We start from the raw sequence: 26,686 nt of genomic DNA, 5'->3' as shown, positions 1-26,686 counted from the left end.
CCACCCTTTTTCCTTCCACTCAACTTTCCATTAATTTGCTTGTATACAGCACTCTGTGAACAGCCAGCTTCTTTAGCAATGACCTTTTGTGGCTTATCCTCCTTGTGGAGTGTGTCAATGACTGTCTTTCTGGACATCTGTCAAGTCAGCTGTCTTCCCCATGATTGTGGAGCCTACTGAAACAGACTAAGGGACCTTTTTAAATGCGTAGGAAGCCTTTGCAGGTGTTTTTGTTAATTATTCTAATTTACTGAGATAATGACTTTTGTGTTTTCATTGGCTGTAAACCATAATCATCAACATTGACAGAAATAAACACTTGAAATATATCACTCTGTTTGTAATGACACTATAAAATATATGAGTTTCACTTTTTGTATTGAAGAACTGAAACAAATTAACTTTTTGATGATATTCTAATTTTGTGAGAAGCTCCTGTATATAGTATAGTGCATTCTAAGGAAGATGTTTATAAGTTACAAGATGACAAAATGAGTGTGGCATCCACTTGACAGATGAGGTTCTGTGTGGATAATTACTAATTATTAGTGGGAACCATTTGTTCTAGGGAGTAAAACTAGGAGAGTCACATGTAGAGAAGAAGTTCCTAGAAAGGATGCCCAGGAGTCAGAAAAAGTACAAAGAAGAGCCACTAAACTGATAAGGAGCAATGATGATTTTAGCCATGTGGAAAGATTAAAATAATTATATTTAATTATTTTATTTAGTCAAGGGGAGACATGATTAACTTGTGGAAGTTTATAATTGGCTCCTGCTAAAAATATGGCTATTTCATGTAAAACCACCTCGATCTCCATAGGGGAAAGGCTTCTTTACCATGAGAACTATTAACAGAGAAGCATACCTCAGGAGCTGGTTACAGTGGGAATCTTCAATAAGTTAAAAAAGTTTTTACATGCTTTTTTAGACAAAAAAAACATAAATTTTTATGCAAATGTCTAAAATTCTTGTTCTGAATGTTGATCCAGTTTATGGACACTCGGGATCAGGAGGGAAAATCTTGCTCCTTAGGGCAGACTGGCTTGTGCAATATTGATGTACCTAAATTCAATTCCTTTTATCCTTTGCCATCGCTCTGCTGAACTTGATGGGCATGTATCTTGTCTTTTTTTCAAATGTACTAAATAACTATGGAATTATATTTGTTAGTGCAGTGTGTTATTAAACAGTCTGTTGCTTACCACCATTTACAATTGAAAGAAGAGGAAGGATACGTTCCGGCACGACTGTGCAGGTAAAGTAACAATTTTATTTAGAACAGTTTTAAAAGAACTTAAAAAAAAAACTGACGTGTTTCTGGCCGCGATAGTAGCGCCCTTAATCATAGGATACTAAACAGGACATAAAGCCTGGTATATAAAGGAAAATAATCCAATCACAGACAAGTGTGGTTAATTACATTTAACATTCAGAAGCTGGGTGGAGCACTGACTGGCGTATTGGATTCAAACCAATGTATCTAGAATTAATAAATGTAAAACAGATCATTCCTGTAATTCATCCCATTGGAGTGTTTTGTGTTTAAACGTAAAATCCAATATGTTAAGAATACATTTACCCATAGCCGTATATTTTAAGTTTACATTCACATTACGAAGGTTGCGTTTGCTTAAAGAGCTGGAAATGTGATGAATGCAGTCTTAGATGACCACAAAATGTATACACATCTTGAAGGCAATTGTAGGCTTTACAAAAGTTGCAACTCACAGACAATTGCTATGCTGCAAAAAAGATTTTTGGGAAAAATTCAGCTAAGCTTTTGGCATTGAATTTTAAAAGATTCTAATGCAGTATTAATATTAACATTGAAAATTTTAGTGTCAGAAGGCTTTGTTTCATTGTTAGGACAGGTTCTTAGAGTCGTTATAAGCTGTATACTTATTGGAATCTGTAAAAGCAAATAATTTGTGGCCTCCACTGAATTAGACCATAAGGGACAGAACTAGGTCTCTGTTTAGATTAAAAAGATTAACCGCATTTCCAGAGCGCAGAGAATTAGAACTCGATGTAAGTTCTAGACTTTTCCAGAAAAAGTCAGTGAATTTCTTACATCTTCATTTATAAGTTTGGTAAATAAAATAAGAATGCTTAAATGTGGGGAAAACGTGTGTAATAATGATCGTTATCAATGAAATATGTTTCGATTGGATCAGCATTACTGTTGGAGTACAAGTACTGTGTGTGTGAACAGGCCTGGCTGATTACTAATTTCAAAATCTAAGCTAGTCCTCTTCTCTTTCATAACTGATTTGAGATGATCTAATCAATCCACTGTGAATCAACTTCAAGTCAATTTTCATGAAATTCGCAGGTCTCCAGTAGCATCGGACTGGGGTGCCAAAGGCCCACTAGTAACCAACTCCAGGGCCCCAAATTTTTGGCTACATGCAAATGTGACATTTTCCCCAATAACACATATTTATATAACAGTGAACTGGGTAAATTGTTAGATGAATAAGATGCTGCCTTTGACTGCACATAGTGATCTAAATATATTGTGCCAAGTACTGCTCATATAAGAGGGTGGTGGCCTACTCTTGCACAGGGACGCAATGGAGGATTCCCCTGTTATGTGAGCCACTCCAAGCATATCCCCAAGCATTCAAACAATTTTCGATTTGATTCGAATGGATTTCAAAAAAAAAAAAAAATGCCTGCCCTGGCTGGGGTCACCTTTTACTTTCCATGCATGTACCTGAGTTCCCTTATATAATTATTGGTTATGGCTTTTTGTCAGGGAAAGGGGTAGAATATTGAATAATATTAAAAAAAATGTAAAAAATGTTCATACATTTTACTTTTTGCATACCTGTTTACTAGTCTAATTTGGTAACGATACAACCCATAACAATGCTGCGGGCTGGTGCAGCAATTTATTTTCATATTTTCTTATTTTCTTTTCATCCTTGGTTATGGCTTTTCTTCTGGGAAATGTGTGGATTATTGTATAAAAATGTACAAAAAAACATTTTTAATGTATACATACGTTGTCTACTAATCCATTTTAGCAACTTTCCAACCACAAAAATACTGTCGGCTGGTGGCGCAGTTTACTTTTCATGCGTGTACACACCTACCAACTTTCCAACCTTGGTTATGTTTTTTTTTTTAGCAGAGAAGGGGGTGGAACATTGTGTAAAATGCATTCATTTATTTTTTTAAATTTACACATTTTAGTTTTTGCAAATCAGTTTTTCTAGTCCAGTTTGGCAACCGTATATCCCACAGCTTTATTGTAATCTGTTGCCGCAAGTGGAAACCATGTTTCTACCTGCATTTGTTACCTTTTTGCCTAAGTGGATTCAATTTGTTTAGCAAAATATATAAAAAAAATTGTTCCAAAATGTATGGTAAATCAAAATTGGCACTGGAACTGGACATGGTAGTATAAAAGCAAATAATAGACAAAATTAAAAATGTGCATTCAGGGCACTAGCAGTCCAGGCTGGGGTAGTACTAAATGAATGTCACAACTGCCGTCCTTTCTTTTAGCAAGCATTTGTGAGGAGCGGAAGACATATTGGAATATATGCAGGAATATATGCAGGAATACAAGCTAACAGACAGATCTTGGCCCAAGATATGTTCAGGAATTAACTGATGATAAATCTTTTTAATTGATTGCATCTCCAAATACATAATGATTTTCAGGACCCTTTAACAAGTGGCAGAGAGAGGTATAAGTAAAAGCATCACACTTGGGTTTAAATAAAGAATATGAGCACTAAAAACATACATGTCACAATAAACAGAATAAAATGTATTAAAGTTCAATCATCTTGCTGGCGATGGTATACAAAAAGATTTCTGCCATGCTGAGGATCCCTGTGCCTAAAAATCAGAAAATACTACAGGGCTATCTTGAACTAGTGGGCTACTGTTGTCAGTGGATTCCTAACATGACATGCATACTGTAGTTGTAGTGTGGTATGACATGACTAAAGCCTCCAAACCACAAATGTGTTTATGGACATAAAAGGATGAAGAGACAATCAAGCTTCTTAAGAAGTTATTACTTCTCCTACATCTTTAACCCTTTCAAATTACAAGTTTTTATTACTGCACTGTCATGAGATGAACAGACATGCATCAGCAGTGTATGGAGACAAACAAATGCCCCTATGCTATTAGAGTTCACAAATAGACCCAGTAGCACTGACTTTTTCTCCTCACTTTTAAGTGAAGGAACACACTTTGATGATGGTTGACTTTGATCAGGGAAACCAGCTGATGGGCTTCGTCCTCCATTCCATTCATGCAGTACTGTCAAGTGTCAGTATTAGGCACCTGTCCCCAACCAGATTGACTAAATATGAAATTGTCTTCATGACACCTCCCAACTTAATCTTCCTGAGATGTAATGTTATAGACCAAGCAACCCTGATGCCCGAATCAACAAGTGCTTTTAAAGAGGGAACATCCACATGATTACACTTTGGTTACGGAGCTAATGCCCAACTGACATTCTTTGTGGATAGGTCTAAACTCCACGATAAACAGGGCACCCCTCACATAGCTTATGCCCTTGTGGATGGTCAGGTAGTAGGGGTGGGGGGACTGTCCAGTCACCGCTCAGTACAGGTTGCAGATTTGGTAGCTCTGACCAAAGCCTATATATTGGCAGAGGGAATTGTGGCACCCCAGAGGGCCTGGTTGCCACAGTGGTATTGCTTCCCTCAAAAGAGGTAATGCCATGTCTGGAGGCAAGCAGGGGTTTCCTGGTCAGGAACACAATACATGCAACACTTCCTGGCTTCAGACCAGCAAGGGGAGGAGCCTCCCCTTGGCAACTGGATCTGGAGGCGGGGTTAGTTCAGTCCAGTGTAAGGAGTCGAGTTTAGGACATCGAAGAGAGAGGAGCTAGGGACTGGAGCTGGAGATAGCTCATCGTAGCCAGAGTACACAGAGAACCGGACACCGGAGTCCGAGGCTGTGGGACACTTCAGGCCCAGCAGCAGATACTGCAGGGCAGGAGATTGCAGGTCTCCTGGCCCCCATCAGACGCCCGGAGGCTCAGCAGGACCGAGGGACCAGTACCGCCACGGAGGAGAGAGGCATCCACAAGGCCCGAGCTGCCAGCCATACGGGTGAGCACAGCACGTTACACTCAGGGACGTGGGCTACATCACAGCTACAAGCAGAATAGCCAAATAGAATAGTGAGAACGGCAGGCCTACAACTCCACCTGCCCAGGAGGACTCTATGCTTGCTCCCAGACTGACCAGACTCTTATCTCGAGCAAGTACTCCAGTCCAGGCCTGTCTAATTGCTACCAGTAAAGACCCTGGGACTGCATTGCATGGACTCTTTGGTTATTTCTGCACCGCGACACCCTGCACAACCACCATCATCCACACACACTGCCCTGAAGCTAACTCTCCCTGTGGGGAGTTATACCATCTTTTCTGCTATACCACCGGCTTCAGAGGACTGTTCTGCAGTGGCGGTCTCAATTAACCGCACTCCACAGGTGGCGTAGTCGGACATTATATAACCTATATACATCTACTACCCTTGGATTGACCACCTGGGTCACGGACCGGGCCACCGCCATGGTGACTACAACCCCCAGCATCTACTGGCCCGGCTCCGGGTACCCCATGGCCCAGGGGGTGCGTCAGAATGGGTGTAAACTTTTATACAGATTCACACTATGGATTTGTGCTAGCACATGATTTTGTGTACCTGTGGCAGCGGAGGCGGTATTGATCTCCTGAGAAAAGGATGTTGCCAGTGCCTCCTTTGGAAATAAGTTGTGTGATGCTATCCTGGTGCCAAAACAATTGGCCATAATTAAGTGATTTGCCCACAGGAGGACAAATTATCCAATCCAAGGGAAATGCTTTGTTTGCTCTTTGCTATACAGAATGTATGCTCTGGTGGAGTGTTACCTCACCTTCCAAGGTATCTTTCGCAATGTCCAATAGTCCCCGATTGTACCGTCCATAATGCAACTCTAAGGGTTAGAACCCCATAGAGGCCTGGAAAACTTCCCTAATAGAGAATAGTAAGTAGGGAAGTATGAAATCCCAGTCTCGGCCATCCTTCTCCGCGACTCTCTTAAGCATGGACTTGAGTGTTTTGTTGAACCTATCCATGAGGCCGTCCATCTGTGGATGGTACACGGACATCTTGAGTTGTGTAATCTGTAGAGCATTACACAACTCCCTCATTACTTTGGACATGAAAGGAGTTCCCTGGTCTGTCAGGATCTCCTTTGGCAGGCTCATCCGGGAGAAAATGTGAATTAGCTCTCATGCTATACTCCTGGCAGAGGAGTTTCTCAGAGGCACCGCCTCTGGGTACTGAGTTGCGTAGTCCATCACCACTAGGATGTACTAGTGCCCCCTGGCGGACTTAACCAGGGGCACAACAAGGTCCAAGGCAATCCGGTCAAATGGCACCTCTATAATGGTCAGCATATCCCCTCCCTTAAAGTTCTCTCAGATCTCCAGTCATATGCATCGGCAGTTAAGCAGAGATCTTGGGAGAATGATGGGTCCCACTCCTCAAACTCATTTAGAGTATTCCTATGGAGACATACTAATGAGCATATGGTGGCTGCCAGGACTTTGTTCCCTTTCCCTGGCTGCTATGTCACATTGTATGATGCATGTCTCAAAAGGAGGGATGACTGAATTGATAGAGCGTCATTAGTACACTACTGGGTTCACTTCAGTTTCAACTACATATTTTCAGTCCTGTCTAATATGTCCAAAATTCAATGCTGTAAAAGCTCAGAAACATTTGCCAAAAGTACTGTAACCATTCCAATGGTTACAAATTGATTAAATACAAGTACCGAAGTATGAATTCTGTAAATACTGTATGTCCTTGTGTATTTGTCTTTTGATACTTTAATATAAGCATTGACAGATAGAAAAGAATCTGCCCAAGCTACTGCAAAGAAAGTGCTGTCTGGTACATCAAATCTGCAAACAATTTCAGAGATAATTGTTAGTGATCAAGGTACACATTTCAAAGGACAGATAATGTAAACGAATATGGAAGATTTAGGAATAAAGGAAAAATTTCACACCACTTTATATCTCACAGCAAGTGAATAGATTGAACATTATAACTTCACCTTGAAAAACAAAATCGAGATAGTTTGTGAGCAGACACGGTTAAAATGGACTTAAGGTTTGAATTTGCCGCTGACGTCTATTTGGCACACACCCCAAAATATAGATAAAGCAAATAATCAGGATAAAACATAACTTTTAATAGATTAATAAAAATAGAGTGCTGCCTTAAAATAAGAAAAGGCTCCCAACCTCAGTAATATGAACTGATGGGGATGTCCTCTAATACGGGCTCCTTTTTGGTATGCTGAAATACTTGATTTCTTGTCTAGCGAAACTCTTTTTAGAAGAGATGCTACTAAGCATTGGAAGGGTAAAAAACACTAGTTTAAAGTTAGCCTGTTTATTACACACAGCTGATTTTGCTTTTGAGTAGTGTTTTTCCAACAGGTGTTTTTGTTTTTTGTCTACTGTAGTTTTATGTGTTTTGCACGTTTATTTTGTTTGCACCCAATTCATTATTCTATTTGAGCCTTTATTTAAGTTTATTTTACATGTGATCGCCTGCGGGGTTTTTTCCTTTGTGGGTGAAGTTTAGCGGTTCCAGATTTTTTTAGCCTGATTCATCAATTGCAACTCTTTAAGATGTCACAAAAATTGTTGCAACTCCAAACCAGTTCCTCCTGGTGTATTTTTGAGTATGCCAGTATTTTGGTACATGTTTTTGCACCAATTTGCAAATTGAGTGACTTTTGGTGTCAAAAATGTGCAAAAATAGTTTAGGACGGAAAAAAAACAATTGTTACTTTGTGACAAATTCATGAATTGTGTGTGCCATTTTGAAGAGTTTGGCTCCAAAAACAGAAACTAGTGTTACAAAACAAATAAAAAAGGAAATTGACGTAAAAAACCCGCAAATGATGAATTGGGGTACTAATCTTTTTCATAGCAGACTTTCAATTGTGTGAATAAAACCTCAATACATTCAGCCCATTTGTCCCTAAATCCACAGCACAGCTAAGGGCTAAAGAATATATTTCAAAAGAACAACTTCTTACAGTTTATTTATTGGATGAGAAGGGCATTCTGCCTTTGTCCTGGGATGACATGGGGCAGAAAAATATGGAGGACATGATTCAAACATCTAGCTTTGCCTCTGCCTTTGCAAGCCATGTTAGTAAGGGCACTAGCAGTGGTAATGGCACTCTGAGACAGGGCAAATCTAGATGTGAGAACTGTTCATGGGGGCCGGAAGCTCAGGACATTTCCCATTTTGAGACAACCATCAGCAAAGCCATGAGTCGATATTAAAGAGCAGAGCCAATGTCTAGTCATCAGATTTTCTGAGAGAAGTTCTGCTTTTTTGTAGACAGTTCAGGAGCATGTGATATCACAACTGATGTTTCTATAGGAGGCTTAACAGTGCCTGAAAGCTCTGGTTGTGGTGATGATGGTGTTGGGGATTCCTACTGTATGTCAAGGAATCTCTGCTGTAAACTTCCTTTTCCATCGCAATCTATCGCAGTGTGCATGCTGTGCGGTTTTAAAATAGGTCATGTATATCCTGGCACACATCGACTAGGAATTGCGTGTCTCTGTCAGCGCATGAAATGCCATCACTTGCTCATATGGGGAAAGAGAACTGACCTGCAAGATGAGTAAGGCTAAAGTTGCCCTCCTTCTTGTGATCATCTTTTTGGTAGCCAGTATGCATCCACAAGTGCTGTCTTGTCATTGTCATCATAATCCCCATCTACTGCTTTCTGTACTCTTCATCCTTTGCCTCGATTGTGTCTTCAGTTATCCTTCCTTGTGGCCAAGAAACATGCATTCAGTCATTTGTTTGTGTGGAAACTGTACTTCCAAAGGACCAAGTTCACCACAATTAATGCCAGTCCACTTGAATTATATTGCCTTTTGAGAAAGAATCGCATGTGCTCAGCCTCAGTGGATGTCACGCTAGGTATGTGGAGAACCCAGCATATAACAATGGGAAAAGCGGAGAGAGCCGTATAACTAGGTAAAGGAAGAGTGGAGACCCCTAAACAGATCTGACGACAAACCCTGACTCCCCTATATACCCCAAATAGGTTCTGCAACTATCGCTGAGCAGGAAACCTGTCCCTAGCTGACCCTAAGGCTAGGCCCTGGGTAGGGAGCAGGAGGGGTGAGCAGTAAGTCAGCCCCACTACAAACTAAAGTGCACACAGGGGAAACAAACAGGGAAATATACGTAGCTCCAAAGTCACACCAGAGAAAGCACGGCAACAATCCACGAACGAACACCAAGGTAATTCTAGTCGACTACTAGAATCCCAGGTCTGAATAGGTAAAACACGCTATCACCAGCAACTCTCTGAGGATCTGAGTGTATTTAAGTACACAGCAAGGAAGTGCTGATTAACAGCAGAAAGTTGAGGATACCTCAGGGTCCTAAATCGAAAGGCATAATCCCCAAGCAAGGTGAGGATCTTAAAGAGAGAGGAATCATAAAAGGATCATGGAGATGTTTGTAAGGCCCAACGCAGCGACCTTCTACAGCTGAATACCGTATAGCTGTCTGTCAACCCTGATGTAATGCAGGTGTCAGAATGCAACGCGCAGAGTCACAAAATGAGTGCAGTCAAATAGCTATAAATAACAATTTATATATGTATATATATTAAACAAAGCTGACAGGGATTGCAACAGGGGTTAGTAATGAGAACACTATCACAATAGCAATAACACACAATACATCACAATAGCAACAACAATAGCAATAAAATCCTTCTCTAACATACTGTATCTAGCCCAAATATGGGATTAGCACTGAAGTCCATTGGTTCTGCAAATGGCCCTAGCGGGGGTCTCCGGTTATTCCCCCTAGGCCTTTAAGTCTTTTTCTGACAAAGTCAATTAGATCCCATTTGGCTTGTTGCACCTGACCCGTCCCCCTCCAAAACTGATACCCTAAACCCAATTGTTCCCGGGACCGTGAGGGAGCGGATGTAGAGACAGCCCTGTTCAGTGATGACACTCGTCGGCTTCTGCTGACGAGATCTCTCCGGCACGACTCATTTCTATCCTCTCCTTGTCCTGTCAATCGGGGCAGTTTACCACATCATGGGTAGGAGGGTCTTGTACATTTCTTTAAAGTCGTATCCAAGTCCCTGTCCTCTTCCGTAGCCGTGACACCCGAGGGACCGCTGCGCTGAATTCCACACTCGTTCACCAGCAGCCACCCATCTTGCCTTACGAGTCTCTCACCCCAGTCTCTCTCTCTGGTTCCTTCAGCGCGTCCGGCCCGTGTCACGTCTCTCTCTGTGTCTGGCGCCGAAATCACCTCAGGCACTGCGCGCTCGACCGTTGAATTTTGAAATCCTCTGCTGGAGGTCACCTGACCAGGTCCAGAGTGCAAACTTGAAATGCTCACCAGATGGCGCTCTTTCTCCTTATTACATACATCTCGCATTGATTCTCTGAAAGACTTTTCTCCTTAATATTCTAGAATATACAATCTATTTGATTTGTCCTTCACATTATTAAGGAGTGGGTTTACTATACTGTTATTGCATATTCAGCAATTTCAAGGGCTGCCAAAAATTAGGACGCACTCCAATACACATTTGAAGAGACGCAAAAAAATAAAATAAATAAAAGCACAGTAGGATCGTTATTATAAAAACCAGACTCGCCAATGTAATTTAAATGTAATCACATTGTTCAGCTCCTGCATGACCTCCTCCTCCTCTTGTTCGGCCTCCATCTCCAAAATGGCCACATTAGTCACAAGCTGGAAGCACTGCAGCACTGCCTCGGCCAAGTGGCAATAGGCTGCGCTGAAGTAATATGCTTATGCTTAAGTGACAAACCGCACACCGCTGCAGAGTTCTTGAAAGATGTAACACAGTAGTCAGATCTGTGGCTCTCACCGAACATACAGCATGGTCGTGTTTGACAATGTCCAGAACCTGGTGGTGGAGAAATGAGAGCCAGAGTAGATATGGTTTCCCTCTATGCCAGTCCTTTCACCGAGCTAAAGAATATGGCTGTGGTGAAATAAAACTGTCACTGAGAAGCAGTGTCAGACTCAGACTGAAGAACATTGGGCCCATCAGAGGATTTAATTCTGAGGGCCCACCTTTCTCCCCTGCTCAAGAGCCCCAGAGCAGCTGCAAAGTTTGTGCTACGCATTCTCCTGAAGGAGAAGCCTGGGTCCACCGGAGGAATACTCTGACAACATTGTTGACAGCAGTGACCTGGGAGTGAGAGATTCTTCCAGGGGTCTTCCTCATGTTGTTCCCATGTCATTTGGCTACTGTTCCCATCGATTTGGGCAATTTTTAGATCCTCTGCAGACCGTCGTGGGGAACACCGGAAAAATGCTCGAGTTTCCCATAGACTTACATTGGGCTCATTGCCCGGATCGAGCACTTAAGCATTCCAATTTGAACCAGGTGTCCCCTAATTTATGTGTGGCTGTTCCTGGATTCAGTATTGTGGAGACAGCAGAAGCCTGTGGCCGAAACGTGAGTGTTGTGCACCACACACAAAGCACATATGGACTGGAGCACGTTTTACTTGCAAGGAGCTAGGGTGACATGAGGCAGCCCCTCGACAATGACTACCACCCTGTGCACTTTATAAGAAGGTAACCAGGATGGGGACATTGCTACGTGAAGGTGACCAGGATGGGGACAGTACAAGAAGGTGACCAGGATGGGGATATTGCTACATGAAGGTCACCAGGATGGGGGCATTGCTATATGAAGGTGACAAGTATGGGGACATTTTCTACAACACGTGACCAGGATGGGGACATTGCTACAACAAGGTGACCAGGATGGGCACATTGCTATAACAAGGTGACCAGGATGGGGACATTATTATATGAAGGTGACCAGGATGGGGACATTGCTACAACAAGGTGACCAGGATTGGAATATTGCTACAACAAAATGACCAAGATGGGGACATTACTAAATAAAGGTGACCAGGTTGAGTACTTTGCTACAACAAGGTGTTCAGGATGGGGACATTGCTACAACAAGTTGACAAGGATGGGGACAATGCTACAACATGGTGACCAAGATTGGGACATTGCTACATGAAGGTGACCAGGATGGGGACATTACTGCAAGACGATAACTAGGATAGGGACATTGCTATGCAAAGGTGACCAGCCATAAAATTGTACCATAACCCATACAATGACTGGCATTTAAAAAAAAAAGAAAAGCCAATGATGATCAAACATTGTATGGAAAAAATGCTATCTTTGAAAATGTCATGTTATCCTTTAAGGAATGCGACCTGTTAAATTCAAATTTTTTCTATATGTGGCCCATATTCTCAGCCGAGTTTCAGACCTACGTGCTAGATGCACAACAACCCAGAGGACATAGCATTCATATAGCATAATGATGCAGCCAGTGGTTCTTTGGATTCTGAATAAAATGTCAATCACTGGTGCTGCATACCCACTTTGAAGGCATGCACATACAACGAAGTGCTACAGTGAAGACTTTCGAAGACTAATTATGATCAAATCCTTCACCAGACAAGGAATATACAGTTATATGAAAAAGTTTGGGCACCCCTATTAATCTTAAGCTTAATGTTTTATAAAAATTGGTGTTTTTGCAACAGCTATTTCAGTTTGATATATGTAATAACTGTTGGACACAGTAATGTTTCTGCCTTGAAATGAGGTTTATTGTACTAACAGAAAATGTGCAATCTGCATTCAAACAAAATTTGACAGGTGCAAAAGTATGGGCACCTCACCAGAAAAGTGACATTAATATTTAGTAGATCCTCCTTTTGCAAAAATAACAGCCTCTAGTCGCTTCCTGTAGCTTTTAATGAGTTCCTGGATCCTGGATGAAGGTATTTTTGACCATTACTCTTTACAAAACAATTCCAGTTCAGTTAAGTTTGATGGTTGCCGAGCATGGACAGCCTTCTTCAAATGATCCCACAGATGTTCAATGATATTCAGGTCTGGGGACTGGGATGGCCATTCCAGAACATTGTAATTGTTCCTCTGCATGAATGCCTGAGTAGATTTGGAGCGGTGTTTTGGATCATTGTCTTGCTGAAAGATCCATCCCCTGCGTAACTTCAACTTTATCCCTGATTCTTGAACATTATTGTCAAGAATCTGCTGATACTGAGTGGAATCCATGCGTCCCTCAACTTTAACAAGATTCCCGGTGCCGGCATTGGCCACACAGCCCCAAAGCATGATGGAACCTCCACCAAATTTTACTGTGGGTAGCAAGTGTTTTTCTTGGAATGCTGTGTTTTTTTGCCGCCATGCATAACACCTTTTTGTATGACCAAACAACTCAATATTGGTTTCATCAGTCCACAGGACCTTCTTCCAAAAAGAAATTGGCTTCCCCAAATGTCCTTTTGCATACCTCAGCCGACTCTGTTTGTGGCGTGCTTGCAGAAACGGCTTCTTTCGCATCACTCTCCCATACAGCTTCTCCTTGTGCAAAGTGCGTTGTATAGTTGACCGATGCACAGTGACACCATCTGCAGCAAGTTGATGCTGCAGCTCTCTGGAGGTGGTCTGAGGATTGTCCTTGACTGATCTCACCATTCTTTTTCTCTGCCTTTCTGATGTTTTTCTTGGCCTGCCACTTCTGGCCTTAACAAGAACTGTCCCTGTGTTCTTCCATTTCCTTACTATGTTCCTCTCAGTGGAAACTGACAGGTTAAATCTCTGAGACAGCTTTTTGTATCGTTCCCCTGAACAACTATGTTGAATAATCTTTGTTTTCAGATCATTTGACAGTTGTTTTGAGGAGCCCATGATGCCACTCTACAGAGGAGATTCAAACAGGAGAACAACTTGCAAGTGGCCACTTGAAGTAGCTTTTCTCATGATTGCATACACCTGGCTATGAAGTTCAAAGCTCAATGAGGTTACAAAACCAAAAAAAGTGCTTTAGTAAGTCAGTAAAAAGTAGGTAGGAGTATTTAAAACAAGAAAATGATAAGGGTGCCCATACTTATGCACCTGTCAAATTTTGTTTGAATGCAGATTGCACATTTTCTGTTAGTACAATAAACCTCATTTCAAGGCAGAAACATTACTGTGTCCAACAGTTATTACATATATCAAACTGAAATAGCTGTTGCAAAAACACCAATTTTTATAAAACATTAAGCTTAAGATTAATAGGGGTGCCCAAACTTTTTCATATAACTGTACATACTGTAGTTTTTAAATCCAAACTATTTATAAGGACACATAGAAGACAAGAGAGAGAAAAGTCACCAAAAACGCACAGTTCAGCAATGTCTTTAGACTACAGTGGGCAGGCACAGCTCTCATGAAATCACATCCACTTTGCTTGGACAGTTAAACACAGTAGAATTTTTGTGCAAAAAAGCAGTAAAAAATGCAACAGTTACCCTACAAGTGAACACAGTCTAAATGTCTAAGCAAAGTGGATGTGATTCCATGAAATATCTGCTCTCGGTGCATCCAAAGATGCTGCTGAACTTTGCAGTTCTGGTGCATTTTTTCTCTATAGGCTTCTTCCGAAAAAAAAAAAAACATGAAAAAAAAATGACATTGAATATTTAAGCGCAGAATCTAAAAAAGCGTTAACAACTCTGATTCATATCTGCACCAAAATCATATCAAATAAGGGGGAAAAGCATAAAAGAAATGCAGTAAACAGGCAATAATCAGATTACATTTTTATCACTTTTATAGGGGTTTAATAGAAAAAAAATATCAACCACGCCATGTTTTACACCATTTACCTATCCCCTTAAATAATCTGATCGCTGTGTTGTGCGGGTTGTTATGATTACAGGGACACCAAATAAATCTGTTATTTGCTTATTTATGATTATTTAAAAAAAACGCATTAAAATGACATTATTTTTTTCATTATCAATCTTTTTTATTCTCCCTCTAGAATACAAACATATAGAAATACTCTGGTGCATACAATTTATCAGTACAATCTGTGGAGTCAGAACCCGAATATAGATCAAGTACACCATGACATCACCAAAGCTTGCGGCTCAGAGTAGCTTTGGCTCCAGACTGCAATGTTGACGATTGTGGGTTCAAATGCTGAGAAAACTCACAAAAAAGAGAAAAATTACATTTTTGTAATTACTTTTTATCATTTTTAGTAGTTATATAGGAACAAAAAAATCTGACTTTTTCTTCACCTCTAGTATACAAGGAACATAGAAATACATTGTTTAATACAATGTATCTCTATGGACATGAATAATCTGTGCGGGCCCGATCGTCGGCGGGTGTCAGCTGATTCTAACTGCTGATGATCTAACTAATGCTGTGATCAAAGTCGGTCACAGAATTTCTGGGGCAAGCCGTGGTAAGAGCTCCCCTCCTACCTTGGATTGGAGACCCCGCACTTTGTGTGTGGGGTCCCTATCGTTGCCATGGTGACCAGATGTCGTGATGACGACATCTGGGTCACGAGGCATCAGGAAGTTAGGTATATTATGCTCAGTGCACAATCTATCTAACTTGTGTCTGCAGGGGCTGACAGCCTGAATAGCACAGGGATGCTGGTGCATCTCTATGCTATGCCAGCGACCAGCCTGTGAAAAATGAAAGTCCAATGGTGGGACAAAGTATAAAAGTAAAAAAAAAAAAAAAATGGTAAAAATATTTTTTAAAAAAATGAAAAAATAATTAAAAAAAATAAAAATATACTGTACCCATAAATATTATTATTATGAAAAAAAAGAAAACAACAATAAAAGTACACATATTTGGTATTGCTGCGTCCGGAAAGACCTGATCTATAAAACTGTCCCACTAGTTAACTCCTTTAGTGAACATGGTAAAAAAAAAAAAGAAGCAAAAAACAATGCTTTATCATCATACTGCCAAACAAAAAATGGAATAAAACGTGATCAAATATATGAATGTAAATAATCATGGTACCGCTGAAAACGTCAGCTTGTCCCGCAAAAAAAGCCGTGATACAGCTCCATCAGCCAAAAAATAAAAAAGTTATAACTCTCAGAATTAAGTGATGCAAAAAAATAATTTTTGCTATAAAATAGTTTTTATTGTGTAAAAGCGCCAAAACATAAAAAAACGATATAAATGTGGTATCGCTGTAAACATACTGACCCAAAGAATAATGCTGCCTTATCAATTTTACCACACATGGAACGCCATAAGAAAAAAAAAAAAACAATTCCTGAATTGTTGGTTTTTGCTTATTCTTCCTCCCAAAAATCAGAATAGAAAGCGATCAAAAAATGTCCCATACCCGAAAATGGTATCAATAAAAACGTCAACCTGTCCCGCAAAAAACAAGCCCTTACATGACTCTGTCAACCGAAATATGGAAATATGATTGCAAAAACTAGTCTTTGCAAAAAAAAAACTCTTTTAGTGTGTGACAGCTGCCAAACATAAAAACCAGATATGAATCTGGTATTGCTGTAATCGCACCGACTCGAAGAATAAAGTCATCTAATCACTTATACTGCACGAGGAATGGGGTAAAAAATAAACTCTAGGGTTAGGGTTGTGCTAGGGTTAAGGTTGTGCTAGGGTTAGGGTTGTGCTAGGGTTAGGGTTGCTCTAGGGTTAGGGTTACGGTTAGGGTTAGTGTTAGGGTTGTGTTATGGGTTGTACTAGGGTTGGGATTTTTTCAAAAGTAAAGAAAAAAAAATATGACGATATGGTGACTAGTGTTGAGCGCAAGTGCTCGCTGCTGGAGTTTGCATTGGGTGCTCGTGTATACACCAAATATCGTGGGTGCTCAAGTGACATGCTCAAGTCTCCACCCCATATGTTTTGCTGTCGTTATGCAGCCAAAAAAACAAGCGATAATTGCCTGCCATGCACGAGGAATCCCCTCATGTTTTTTTTTTGGTGTCTAACAACTATGAAACAAGCGGGGCGGGGACTCGAACATGTCAATCGAGCACCCGAGATACTTGGTGCATACTTGCATACCCGATGCAAACTCAAGTAGCGAGCACTGAGACTGACTATATGGAAAGGAGTCTGCTGCTCACTGAGCAGCTGCTCACTGGGGTAGATGTGGGGGAGGGTGGTAGTATGGAGCTCCAGGACAGTGAGGCAGCTAGCTGGGTGACAGTTAGAAGGGGGGTAGAGGGAAGAGTGCCAGGGAGGCTAGTCCTGATCTGGCACACCCCAATAAGTTTGCAAAGTTGGCAGATGAGGCTGGTGATGGTACAGGGGTAGCACTGCTGCAGCAAGCCATGTCCCCTGAAAGCCGGAGGAGTGTCAGCTCCAGGAAGGAGGGAAATAGGAGAGCAGGGCAGGCCAGGCAGGTGCTGGTAGTGGGGGACTCAATTATTAGGGGAACAGATAGGGCAATCTGTCACAAAGACAGGGATCGTCGAACAGTGTGCTGCCTACCTGGCGCACGAGTCCTGCACATCGCTGATCGGTTTGACAGATTACTGGGAGGGGCTGGTGAGGACCCAGCGGTCATGGTGCACCTTGGCACAAATGACAAAGTTAGAGGTAGGTGGAAGGTCCTTAAAGATGATTTCAGAGAATTAGGCTGCAAGCTTAAAGCAAGGACCTCCAAGGTGGTATTCTCTGAAATACTACCTGTACCACGTGCCACACCAGAGAGGCAACGGGAGATTAGGGAGATAAATAAGTGGCTCAAGAACTGGTGTAGGAAGGAGGGATTTGGGTTCCTGGAGAACTGGGCCGACTTCTCAGTTGGCTGCAGACTCTATGCTGGGGACCGGCTGCACCTCAATGGGGAGGGTGCAGCTGTGCTGGTGTAGAAAATGGCTAGAAGGTTGGAGGAGTGTTTAAACTAGGGATTGGGGGGGAGGGTATTCATTTTATAGGTGGGGAAGATAGTGCAGATAGTGACCTGGGCACAACTAAAGAAATTGGGGGTGGGGTTAGAACAGTCAATAAAGTAAGAAGGAATAGAGGTACAGAGAGATACATAAAATGCATGTACACTAATGCCAGAAGCCTCACCAACAAAATGGAGGAATTAGAATTAATTGTGTTGGAAAATAATAATGACATGGTGGGGATATCTGAGACGTGGCTGGACGAGAGCCATGACTGGGCAGTTAATTTGCAGGGCTATAGTCTGTTCAGAAATGACCATACAAACAAGCGAGGGGGGGATGTGTGTTATATGTAAAATCATACTTAAAAGCCATCTTGCGGAAGGATATATGTGAATCTAATGGAAATGTAGAGTCCCTGTGGGTGGAGATACGGGGAGGGGGAAAAATAATAAATTACTGATAGGGGTTTGTTATAAGTCTCCAAAAATATTGGAAGCAGCGGAGAATATCCTCGTAAAGCAAATAGATGAAGCAGCGACTCAAGGAGAAGTCATTAATTTGGGGGACTTCAACTCCCCTGAAATACATTGGGGGACAGAAACCTGTAGTTCAAGCAAAGGTAATAGGTTTTTGACAACTATGAGAGACAATTACCTTTCACAACTGGTTCAGGACCCAACAAGAAAGGGGGCACTGCTAGACCTAATATTAACCAATAGGCCAGACCGCATTTCAAATTTACGAGTTGGGGTCACTTGGGTAATAGTGATCACAAAATAATACGTTTTCATGTAACCTTTAATAAGATGTGTAGTAGAGGGGTTACAAGGACACTAAACTTCAGGAAGGCAAATTTCCAACGGTTGAGAGATGAACTTAGTGCAATAAACTGGGACGATATCCTGAGACATAAAGCTACACAAAGCAAATGGGAGACATTTATTAGCATCCTGAATAGGACCTGTGCACAATATATACCCTATGGGAATAAACATGATAGAAATAGGAGGAAACCACTATGGATAAATAGAGCTGTAAGGGGCGCAAAAAGTGACAAAAAGAAAGCATTTAGAGAACTAAAGCAAGTAGGTAGTGATGAGGCATTAAATAAATATAGAAAATTAAATAAATTCTGAAAAAACAAATCAAGGCAGCAAAGATTGAGGCAGAGAGAATCATTGCCAGAGAAAGTAAAAATAATCCCAAAATATTCTTTCACTACATAAATAGTAAAAATCTAAAAAATGATAGTGTTGGCACCCCTTAAAAATAGTCTGGGTGAAATGGTGGATGAGGATGAGGAAAAAGCCAATATGCTAAATGATTTTTTTTCAACTGCATTTACACAAGAAAATCGCATTACAGAAAACATGATTAGTGATAACAAAAATTCTCCTTTAAATGTCACTTGCTTAACCCAGCAGGAAGTATGGCGGCGTCTAAAAATCACTAAAGTTGACAAATCCCCGGGCCCGGATGGGATACACTCGCGAGTACTGCAGGAATTAAGTAACGTCATAGATAGACCATTATTTTTAATCTTTAAAGATTCCATAATGACAGGGTCTGTACCACAGGACTAGCGTATAGCAAATGTGGTGCAATATTCAAAAAGGGGACAAAAACTGAACTTGGAAATTATAGGCCAGTAAGCTTAACCTCTACTGTGGGTAAAATCCTGGAGGGTTTCCTAAGAGATGATAAACTAGAGTATCTGAAGAAGAATAACCTCATGACCCAATATCAACATGGGTTTATGAGGGACCGTTCCTGTCAAACTAATCTGATTAGTTTTTATGAGGAGGCAAGTTCAGGACTGGACCAAGGAAATGCAGTGGATGTTGTGCATATGGACTTTTTAAAAGCTTTTGATACGGTTCCACACAAAAGGTAGATACATAAAATGAGAACAATGGGGATAGGGGAAAATATATGTATGTGGGTAAAGAATTGGCTCAGTGATAGGAAACAAAGGGTGGTTATTAATGGAAAACACTCAGATTGGGTCTCAGTTAACAGTGGGGTACCACAGGAGTCAGTATTGGGCCCCTTTCTTTTTAACATATTTATTAATGACCTTGTAGGGGGCATACAGAGTAATATTTCAATATTTGCAGATGACACTAAACTCTGCAGGGTAATCAATACAGAGGAGGTCAATTTTATATTACAGGAGGATCTATGTAAACTAGAATCTTGGGCTGATAAATGGCAAATGAGCTTTAATGGGGATAAATGTAAGGTAATGCACTTGGGCAGAGGAAATAAAATGTAAAATTATATGCTTAATTGTAAAACACTGGGCAAAACTGTAACTGAAAAAGACCTGGGTGTATTGGTGGACGACAAGCTCACGTTTAGTGGCCAGTGTCAGGCTGCTGCTGCAAAGGCAAATAAAATAATTGGATGCATTAAAAGAGGCATAGATGCTCATGAGGAGAACATAATTTTACCTCTATACAAGTAACTAGTGCGACCACACTTAGAATACTCTGTACTGTTCCGGTCTCTGGTGTATAAGAAAGACATAGCTGAACTAGAGATGGTGCAGAGAAGAGCGACCAAGGTTATTAGAGGACTGGGGGGTCTGCAATACCACAGGTTATTACACTTGGGGTTATTTACTGTGGAAAAACGAAGGCTTAGGGATGATCTTATTACTATGTACAAGTATATGAGGGGACAGTACAAAGACCTTTCTACTGATATTTTTACTCTGAGGCCAGAGACGGGGACAAGGGGGCATCTTCTATGTCTGGAGGAAAGAAGGTTTAATCATAATCACAGACGCGGATTCTTTACTGTAAGAGCAGTGAGACTATGGAACTCTCTGCCGCATGATGTTGTAATGAGTGATTCACTATTAAAATTTAAGAAGGGCATGGATGCCTTTCTTGAAAAGTATAATATTACAGGTTATATATACTAGATTCCTTGATAGGGAGTTGATCCAGGGAACTAGTCTGATTGTCGTATGGAGTCGGGAAGGAATTTTTTTCCTCAATGTGGAGCTTAGTGTTTGCCACATGTTTTTTTTTTTGCTTTCTTCTGGATCAACGTGTTAGCCTATGGGTTGAACTAGATGGACTTAGTCTTTCTTCAACCTTTAAAAACTATGTTACTATGTTACTAGCACTCAAGACTAATGACAACATATTCAATATGATGACCTAATGTTATCAAATTCTGTGTTGTACCTCTGGGTTCAAAATGTTCACTATACCCCTTGATAAAATCCTTGAGGGGTCCAGTTTCCAAAATAGGGTCAATTCTGGGGGGCTTCCACTGTTTAGCTGCATCAGGGTCTCTCCAAATGCAAAATTGCATCCGCTCTCGATTCCAGCCAATTTTGCATTCAAAAAGTCAGACAGTGCTTCATCCTTTCTTAACCCTGCCGTGCGCACAAACAATGTTTTTTCCCCACATATGGGACATTTGTGTACTCAGGAGAAATTGTGCAACAGTTTTTGGGATACATTTTCTCCTCTTACCCTTGTGAAAATAAAAAATTTGGGGTTAAAACATCATTTTTGTGGAAAAAGTTAGATTTTTTTATTTTCACGGCTCTATGTTATAAACTTCTGTGAAGCACCTGGGGGTTCTTGAGGGGTCTAATTTCCAGAATCGTGTCACTTGTGTGGGGTTTCCACTGTTTAGGCACATCAGGGGCTCCCCAAACGCAACATGGCGTCATCTAATTATTCAAGTAAATTTTACATTCAAAAAGTCAAATGGCGCTTCTTCCTTTAAGAACCCTGCCGTGTGCCCAAACAGTGGTTTTCCCCCACATATCGGGTATTGGCGTACTCAGGAGAAATTTAACAACAAATTTTGAGTTCTGTTTCTTTCTGTTACCATTGCGAAAATAAAAAAAAATTCGGTCTAAAGTAACATTTTTGTGAAAAAAGTTAAAAGTTCATTTTTTTCTTTCACATTCCAAAAATTTCTGAGAAGCACCTGAAAGGTTAATAACCTTCTTGAATGTGGTTTTGAGCACCTTGAGGGGCACAGTTTTTAAAATGGTGTCACTTTCGGCTATTTTATGTCATAAAGGACTCGCAAAGTCACTTCAAATGTGATGTGGTCCCTAAAAAAAATGGTTTTGTAAATTTTTTGGAAAAATGAGAAAAAGAAAAATGTTGGTTCCAAAATTGTGCTTATTTAAAGTAGACATGTGGGAAATGTTATTTATTAACTATTTTGTGTGATATATCTCTCTGATTTAAGGACATAAAAATTGAAATGTTGAAAATTGCTAAATTTTCAACATTTTCGCCAAATTTCCGATTTTTTCACAAATAAACTCAAGTCATATCAAAGAAATGTTACCACTACCATGAAGTACAATATGTCACAAAAAAAACATTCTCAGAATCAGGGGGATCCATTGAATCGTTCCAGAGTTATTACCTCTGACACTGGTCAGAATTGTAAAAATTGGCCTGGTCATTAACGTGCAAACCACCTTCGGGGGTAAAGGGGTTAATAAACCTTATAGAGCAATAAAAAATTTGCAAATATAAGTCCTGTAGTAAATCTTGATTTTCTCCAGGCAGGGTAATATTAATAGCAGGCACACCCGCTAAGGAAGAAGGGAGTGCGAGAGGGAGAGACAGCATGGCCAGTGTGATTTCAAATGCCAGGGCTGAATTTTAGTCCTAGTCCAGACTTGCTTCTTACTTATACTTGTGATCATCTTTCTGGTAGTAAGGCCACATCCTTAAGTAGTAAAAAACTATGCTATTTTCAATATAATCTACTGTTTGTTGTACTCCTGACTACTCCTCCTCTTCCTTCTCTGTTGCAACGTCAGATATCTGTACCTGGATTTCAACCCCTGGCAAAAATTATGGAATCACCGGGTTCGGAGGATGTTCATTCAGTTGTTTAATGTTGTTGAAAAAAAGCAGATCACAGACACGGCACAAAACTAAAGTCATTTCAAATGGCAACTTTAGGGCTTTAAGAAACACTAAAAGAAATCAAGATAAAAATGTGGTACTCAGCAAAGGTAATTTTTTTCAGACCAAGCAGAGGGAAAAAATTATGCAATCACTCAATTATGAGGAAAAAGTTATGGAATCATGAAAAACAAACACTCAAACGAACACTCCAATACATCACTAGTATTTTGTTGCACCACCTCTGGCTTTAATAACAGCTTGCATGGGCAAGATGAAACTGTGCCTGCTGAGGGAGCATAAAAAACACCCACATCTTGTCAAACTACCTTCCTGTCGCAATTTCTAGGAGGCCGCGGAACATCACTATTGAAGCCAGAGCAGTGTGAAAAGGTTGTTGGTTGGATAGCAGAGAGATAAGCTTCCAGTCAGTTTGCCACCACCACCACCCTGTTCTCCACATTGTCCAGTCTCAGTAGCCAGGAGTCTGGACCACTTTATTATTATTACTTTAGAGCCATTCATTCCATGACACTTTACATGTGAAAAAGGAGTATAAAAATACATCAAAAAACAATTACAATAATCTTGAACAAAAATGTGACAACGACTGGTACAGGAGAGGAGAGGACCCTGCCCGTGAGGGCTCACAGTCTACAAGGGATGGGTCAGGATACAGTAGGTGAGGGTAGAGCTGGTCGTGCAGAGGTATGGTGTAGCGAGGGTTGCTGCAAGTCGTACTCATGTCGCAAGCGGTGGGTCTTCAGGTGCCTTTTGAAGTTTTCAACAGTAGGCGAGAGTCAGAAATGTTGGGCTAGAGAGTTCCAGAGAAGGGGGGATGCACGGGAGAAATCTTGAATGCGATTGTGGGATTGAACATAAACTCAAATCCAGTGGTTATTTTTTGGGGGGTTCATTCCTATGCACCCCTTCACACCCAGACATAGGTATAAGCTTAATGAATTGTTCTATTTTATGTCGCCCTCCTCCTTCTTCTCATTCTCCATCACCATATCACCAGGGTGACCATCGTGCCATCCCTACATAATTTTTTTAAGGGTGTTTCTGATTAGAGATGAGCGAATATTTCAATATTCGTTTTGGATTACGATCGCCGTTTTTGCAATATTCGCCAATGTAATTGTCGAATATTCACTGAACATTGCCGAATGCGATTGGATTCAGTGGGGGCTAAAACCAAATGCATACACAGCACCTTCAAACGGGACCAAAAGCTGCCAAAACAAATCAATTTAGGGGCAGACACCAGGAAAATGCCATCAATTGACCCAGAGTACAAGTAGTATAATTATTATTATTTATTATTATTATTATAGCGACATTTATTCCATGTCGCTTTACATGTGAAAGGAGGTCACCGACTGGTACAAGAGGAGAGAGGACCCTGCTCATGAGGGCGCACAATCAGTCTATAAGGGATGGGTGAGGATACAGTAGGTGAGGGTACAGCTGGTTGTGCAGCGTTATGGTGGAGCGAGGGTTACTGCAGGTTGTAGGCTTGTTTGAAGAGGTGGGTCTTCAGCTTCATTTTAAAGGTTTCAACAGTAGGCAAGAGTCTGTTATATTGGGGAAAAGAGTTCAAGATTAGGGGGGATGCACGGGAGAAATCTTGTATGCGATTGTGGGAAGAGGAGATGAGATGGGAGTAAAGAAGGAGATCTTGTGAGGATCGGAAGATGCGTGCAGGTATGTACCGGGAGACTAGGTTGCAGATATATGGAAGAGACAGGTTGTGGATGGCTTTACATGTTATGGTTAGGGTTGTGAACTGGAATCTCTGGGTAATGGAGAGTTCATGATAGCGCAAACTTTGCAGCTGCGATGAGGCTCTTGAGCGAGGGGAAATGGTGTGCCCTCAGAATCAAATCCTCTGATAGGCCCAATGTTTTTTAGTCTGACACTGCTTCTCGGTGAGAGTTGTATTTCACCACAGCCATATTCTTTAGCATGGTGAAAGGACTAGCATAGAGGGAAACCATATCTACTCTGGCTGCCATTTCTCCACCACCAGGTTCCGCTTATTGTCACACATGACCATGCCTGGCTGTATGTTCAGCGGTGAGAGCCACAGATCAGGCTGCTTCTTTCAGCTTTCAATAACTCTGCAGCAGTGTGCGATTTGTCACCTAAGCATTAAGCATATTATCTTCAGCACAGCCTGTTGTCACTTGGCCAATGCTTCCAGCTTGTGACTGATGTGGTCATTTCGGATATGGAGGCCGAACAGGAGGAAGAGGAGGAGGTGCGGGAGCTGAACAATGTGATTAAATTGAGGATACATTGGCGAGTCTGGTATTTATACTAAAGAAAGATCCTACTGTGTTTTTATTTATTTATTTTTTTTTGCATCTCTTCAAATGTGTATTGGAGTGCATCCTAATTTTTGGCAGCCCTTTTGGCAGCCCTTGAAATTGCTGCATATGCAATAACAGAATAGGAGACCCACTCCTTAATAATGTGAAAAACAAATCAAATAGATTCTATATTCTAGAATATTAACTATTTTACCTGAAATTCGTTTTCGGGTGAGGTATCGCAGTATGATTAGCGTATTACACTGATCCAGCCAGGTATTATTGCCTTATACTGCGTGCTGCTGATTCTGCCCAAAAATATTGAAAATCTATTCAATTCCCTATCGATAAGGCTGTTAGATGCTTTTACAATAGAGACAGGTGCTGCTAGGTAGTATCATCAGCTCCAGAGGAGTGTTTATTCTGGTTGCATAAATGTCTTCCACAGTCCACAACTTTTTTCTTTGGATTTCTTTGGCCTTATATACAAGTCACTATGTGGCGCACCTGCAGGTCCAGTTGCCAGAGAGGTACTGCATCTCAGCCAGTGGTGTGGTACCCCACTCTCAGGCAAGGAGGGACCACTACCCGGGACCCACACACCTACATCCAACACTACGCCACTCCAGACGAGCAGGTGGGGCAAGATGTGTCACTGCTGAGCCCTGTCCCTAGCTGGAAGGGGGGGAACCAAAAGAGAGGGAACCATGTAGTGGGTGTGGGAGGAGGAAGAAGTTCAGTGGAGCACTGAAAGAGCAGTATATAAGCAAGGGTGGAAAGATCTAGAAGGAGTTCAGAAGGGTCCATTTTCCTGGCTCCAGTGCTTTGAGCAGGAGTTCAGTGTAGAGTGAGCAGTGGGGCCCAGTGAGAGGGGCCCAGGAGGAGGAGAGTTAGGAGAGAAGACAGGAGCAGTGGAAAAGGCTTCAGAAAGAGAAGGGATCCTAGGGGCACGGCGAGTGCGGGAAGTCACCCGTGCACCCGAATTCATGTTGACTTGTAGGGATCAGGCCGCAGTAGGGGACCGGCCCCAGCCTAGTAGAGTACTTTAGGGCTCAGCTAGCAAACCGGAGGTTGCAGTATTTCATGTGCTGTAACCATATTCTACACACAATTGCCGAAAAGGTGGCCATATAGGACCAAGGGGACAGACTAGACGTTGCCTGACAAGGCCCGCGGCCACTGGCTTGGGACACTCTGTGTGGGGTGCGGGGCAGGAGGGCAAGAGCCAGTGCAGTGAGACGACCAGGAGAGGTACACATGAAGGGGTCCAGTTCAAGTGCTTCCAAGATGTTTGAGAGTTGGCTGGATCACTTCCCCAGAGGACACAGGATGACGTGGGTGGTTACAGACCGGTAACTGGAACCTAGAGAACTTAATAACTGTGAGTAAAACCTGAAGATGGCACCCCACTGTGTCCTTGAATAATTGCTGCGCCATCTCCTGCCTTGCACTACACCAGCAACATCTACCTCAAAAATCCACTATATACTGCCCTGGAGCTTAGCTCTTCCCGTGAAGAGCTGAACCAACTCTGCTGCGTAACCATCAGCCCCAGTGGATCTGCACCGCAGCGGCGGCCCCATATAGCCTCATACCACGGGTGGCGTCACAAACATTATCCCCA

This window comes from Phyllobates terribilis, unplaced genomic scaffold, assembly GCF_046119375.1.
Source record: "Phyllobates terribilis strain yellow unplaced genomic scaffold, ASM4611937v1 Scaffold_10__3_contigs__length_209671492, whole genome shotgun sequence".
Taxonomy (NCBI): domain Eukaryota; kingdom Metazoa; phylum Chordata; class Amphibia; order Anura; family Dendrobatidae; genus Phyllobates; species Phyllobates terribilis.
Note: the sequence above shows the minus strand (reverse complement) of the source record.